Here is a 5,420-nt window from a genome sequence, read left to right as displayed (position 1 = left end):
AGAAAGAAGGATGGCCAATAGACACATGAAGAAATGCTCAACCTCCCTAGCCATAAAAGAAATGCAAATCAAAACAACATTGAGATACCACCTCACCCCACTTAGAATGGCCTTAACCAAGAACTCTAATAACAACAGATGCTGGAGGGGATGTGGACAGAAGGGAACCTTAGTGCATTGTTGGTGGGAGTGTAAACTTGTTCAACCACTTTGGAAAGCAATATGGAGATTCCTCAAAAGACTCCACATAGAGCTCTCCTATGACCCAGCAATCCCTCTTTTGGGAATTTACCCAAATGTTCACAAACAAGACCACACTAAAGCTACCAGTACAACTATGTTTATTGTAGCTTTATTTACCATAGCTAAGATATGGAACCAACTCAGATGTCCCTCAGTAGATGAATGGATCAAGAAAATGTGGTATATACACACAATGGAATTCTATGCCCCCATTGGAAAGAATGATATTGCCTCATTTGTTAGGAAATGGAAACACTTGGAAAATATTATATTAATTGAAGTAAGCCAGGCCCAAAGAAACATAGGTCCCATGGTTTCCCTTAATTGCAATATCTAGTATATGACTGAGTCAAGCAGAAATGGTCAGATAAGTTGATGTTAAGGAAATGAACCCTAAGATATGTATTCAAATGGTTTTTTCTTTCATGCAATTGTTTCTAACATATTTATAAGATGATTTCTTTGTTGCTTTGTATGTCCTTCCCCCACGGTATAACCCCTGCTTCACTGTATTTGATGTTGGAATAACTTGTGGAGGGGAAGGGAAAAAGCAAATTGTTTAAATAGGGATACAGGTGGACCCATTGCAACAATGAGATGTACAAGTCGTTATGTCTAAAATAAATTTTACAACTTTGGTGGGGAGGAGGGGAGAGGAGGATTGGGTGGGAGGGGTGCGGGGCGGGAGGAGAGGATGGGAAGGTATGGGACAAGGAACCAAAGGAGGAGGCTACAATGATTGATAAGAAATGTACTCATTATCTTGCCCATGTAATTTTAACCCTTCTGTACAGTATTTTCACAAAAAAATGTAAGAAAAATGAAAGAATATTTTCTACTTACTATTTAGTGCTTTTTACCTATTCCTACCTATTCCCATAAATCTGAGGTTTTTCCCTTCTATGAATTTTCAGAGATTTAGTGAGCTCTGGCAGAAGTTTGTGGACAAGTTAATGAATGATAACTAGAAAACTAAGCAAATATATAAATAAAAATATTTACTAATTCTAGCAACCCAAAAGACTGAACAGAGAGAAAATGCAATCAGAGTATGTTATGCAGTTCATCTGGGACTAATGTTTCTGCATTAACATTTAATGTAAACACTGAATACTGTCGTAACCAAAAATTGTGGTTCCACATTATTAATCTCTTTAAATAGGAAAATCAATAGATAGTGCCAGACATTAAACAATTAAAAATTAAATAAAAATCAGAAAATAACTTTATCAATGGTGTGAAGTTGTCAAAATCTCTACCCACAGACGCAGGTTGGTATAAAGTAATGTGTTATGCATTCTACCATAGTTCATCTTGTTACCAAAAACAAGTTGCAAAGCTTAAGGATTTTTTAAAAATAGAATAAAGCAAACAACACTACAACACAAATTTCCTCACCTGTATTTCAGAATGAATTTTATTTCTATGTTTTTTTTTGTTTCGTGCCTGTACTGTGCCTTGAACTCAGGGCCTGACACTGTCTCTTAGCTTTTTCATTCAAGGCTAGTGCTCTACCACTTGAGCCAAACTTCTACTTCCAGCTTTTGGGTGGTTAAGAAGAGATAAGAAGGTGGGTGCTGATAGCTCAAGCCTTTAACCCTAGCTACTCAGGAGGCTGAGACTTGAGGATTACTGTTTGAAACCAGCCCAAGTTGGAAAGACTCTGAGTCTCTTATTTTTAATAAACCACTCAGAAAAAGCTGGAAGTGGTGCTATGGCTCAAGTGGTAGAGCACTAGCCATGAGCAAAAAAGCTTAGGGACAGTAGCCAGGCCCTGAGTTCAAGCCCAAAAAATTTAAAAATTAGAAAGAGATGAGCCTCACAAAGTTTCCTGTACAGGCTGGCTTTGAACAATAATCTTCAAATCTTAGCCTCCTGAGTAGCTAGGATTATAGGCAGCAGCCACAGCACCTACCCTCTATTACCTCTTTCAAGATAATGTATTAAAACATGTTCAAGATTCAGAAGCATTAAAAATTTATGTAGCCAAAGGATATTTCCAGATGAAAACTGCAGTATGAGAATCAATATAAAACGTTGTTTATACTGGTTTTGTTATGTCTTTTTGACAGCTTTTAAATTTATTTAAAGTAATTTAAATAATTTATTGTCATTTTTCATTCAAAATATTCACTTTTTAAACAAAAATTGTTTCTTTTCCCTGTTGAGGCTCACTCAAATGGTATAAACTTTTGACTTTACAAACCTGTAGCAGGCCCTGATGCTGAGGTGATTCCAGGTTGAACAGTTTTTTTGGGAAGGTCCATGAGTTTATTCCTAACACTGCTGAGAGCATACAGTTAATCACTAAACTGGAATGAATCATCCCACAGATGTAGCATCTCAGAAATTGACTTCTTTGCTTTTAGTACCTAGCTATAGACTCTTAATTTACCACGATGGATAGTTGCATCCTAGAGCAGATGTTGGCCAAAGCCTCTGGGTGTCCTTGGACTTAATAACTTTCTCTTTCAAATGAGCCTGAGACCTCTCAAGCTTTTTTGTTTCCTCCAAGCAATATAAAACAGTCATAGGACCTTGCCTTGTCCAAAGAAAAATTTATGATGGTATCTACATTAGTGCTTCCAGGAAATATTTTACCTTATTTTTTTAGAGGAGAGTAAATGTAGGAAATCACAGTTTTGTTTAAAAGCCAGAACTCAAGTTTAAATTGAAATTTTTGTGAGATGAAAGACCAGTGTGCAATATAACAATGACAAAACATGTAATGTAAGGCTGTGGGTAATATTTTAAGGGCAAACATGCAAGAATTGGCTCTAGTAATTTTCTGTTACTGTTTCTAATGGTCTTTCATTAATCACACACTGAAAATTAGAAGAATTGAATTAGGTCTCCACTCTGACTTTTTTTTTCTCACGCAATTGTAAAGAGCAAACCATTCCAATAGATCAATTATAATTGGTTCTCATTTAAAGAACAGTCATCATTCTACACTGAGTAGTTTCCTGTAAATTTTATTCAAAGTTTTACAGTTACTAAGCTCTCTCTTCCTAAGGGCAAGAACTTTGATGTTTTCTTTGGAGAAATACTTTTCTATTTTGGTAGTTTTAACTTAGGAAATCAGGCTTGGTAGACAAGTGCTCTACCACCTCAAATACCATCTTGTGCTAATTTCTCCCAGGCTGTCTCCAAACTGTGATCCTCCGGTCTCTGTTCTCAAACAGCTAGATTGCAGACATATGACATAGTCACCAGCGTTCTCCCATATATTCAAAATCATAAAGTGACACTATTAGAAGTTATCATTATTCTTTGGGTTAGAAAAGAGTCAGATATTGCCATTTATTTCTGCTTAACCCCAAAACTAGAGGTGGTTAAGATTAATTACATAGAGAAAAGCTCTTATTTATAGCTCATCTCCATTCAAACCTTTGAATGGTTTACTATATGCCTTTCAAAATATCTCCACACCACTATAAGCAAATATGACTATATATATTGTCTATCTTAAAGATAACGTAATGAAACCCACGAAATATTGTGTGAAGAAAGAAATGGGGGCTAAGGTAATATAACAGAGGGTCAAACTTGTTCTAAAGACACTGCATATAGCTATGGAATTATGACTGTAAGTACCTCCACCTTATACTATTAATATATGTTGATTTCCAAAAAAAACTGTTGGTTATTTGAAGATTCTGTCATATTTCAAAATTAGTTTAGGGAGAGCTATCTTCTTTGTAATGTTGAGTCTTCTAATCAAATATCTTTTAGTTTGCTTTAGGATTCTGTTCTTATGTCTCTTATGTTCCTACTACTCCTTGCCTCTCCAGGCAGGTATTATATTTATTTTCTTGCTATTAGAAATGGGATTTTGTTTTTCATCTGATCCATTTCCTGACTGGTTCCTGGTATATAAAAATCCATTGGTTTTTATATGTTAATTTTCTAGTCTGTTAACTTATTGAATTCTCTTACTGCTTGTAATAGATTTCCACTTGCAATAGTTATATCTGCTCTCCTCATTTTATATAAGCAACATTTTATATAAGCAACATATAAGCAACATTATACTATCATTGTATAATAAGATCAAACAATTTAGAAATCTTTGGAATCAGAAACGTATTTCCTAATTTCATCAGCTGTCTTTCCTAATTGTAATCAATGTTTCTTTTTGTCATTATTATTATCTTTCAGGAGTTGTACACAGTAGTTACCATTGATCATATCAATTTATGAGTACAGTGCATCTTGGTAGATATCACCCTTTTCCTCATTGTTCCCCATTTCTCCCAAACCACCCTCCTCTCCATTTTCCTAGGATGATCAGATATGCATTGTATCATGACTGCATTCTCCCTCCATTTTCTTTCTTTATTCATCTACTGCCACTGTGTTTCTAAAAACTATGTTTTGCATATTTTCATAGATATGTGCATAAAAATGTTGTATAGGTTTGTTTTTATTTTCATTATTGGGATAACTTTATATCCTATTTTATTCTATAGTTGCCTTTTAAAAAAATTTTGAGATAACTATAAGTGGCCATAAGACTAAGACATTGTCAGCACATAACAAAGAACTCACTTTCCTGAATCATTTGAAAATTAAGTTGCTAAGCTGATAATCCATAACCCTAGATACTTTAGTGTATATTTCCTACATACAAGGATGTTATCTAGTTAAATTATCTAACTTGGGTAATAAAAATCAGTGCTAGGTCATAGTACTGTATTAGGTCATAAAATCCAAGAGACTATACAAAGGGATTTATTATAATGCAAGGCTAATTTGATTGTTGTCTACAAGCTGGAGACTGAGAAAAAGCAAATGGAATAATTTGAAAACCTAAGAGTTGGAGAGGTTTTGTTTTGTTGTGCACCAGAAAGACAACATTCACATGAAAGTTCAAGTACTCCAAGTTGTACAGTGAATTCAACCTTGTTCCATTCAAGTTTTCAATGGTGATGATGATCACAAACTTTAGGGAAACCCATGTGCTTTGCACAGTTCATCAATTCAAATGCTAATTGCTTCCAGAAACACCCTCATACACAAATCTAAATATATTAATTCAAGTTTCTTTACCATAACAAAATGCTTGAAACAGCTACTTAAGAAAAAAAAAGAAGTTTGTTTCACTCACAGTTCCAGAGCTTCCAGGTAGTGCCTTCCTCAACCCACTTGTAATGAAGCCCTCTTGCCTTTCCTAC

This window comes from Dipodomys ordii, unplaced genomic scaffold (assembly GCF_000151885.1).
Source record: "Dipodomys ordii isolate 6190 unplaced genomic scaffold, Dord_2.0 Scaffold126, whole genome shotgun sequence".
NCBI lineage: Eukaryota > Metazoa > Chordata > Mammalia > Rodentia > Heteromyidae > Dipodomys > Dipodomys ordii.
Note: the sequence above shows the minus strand (reverse complement) of the source record.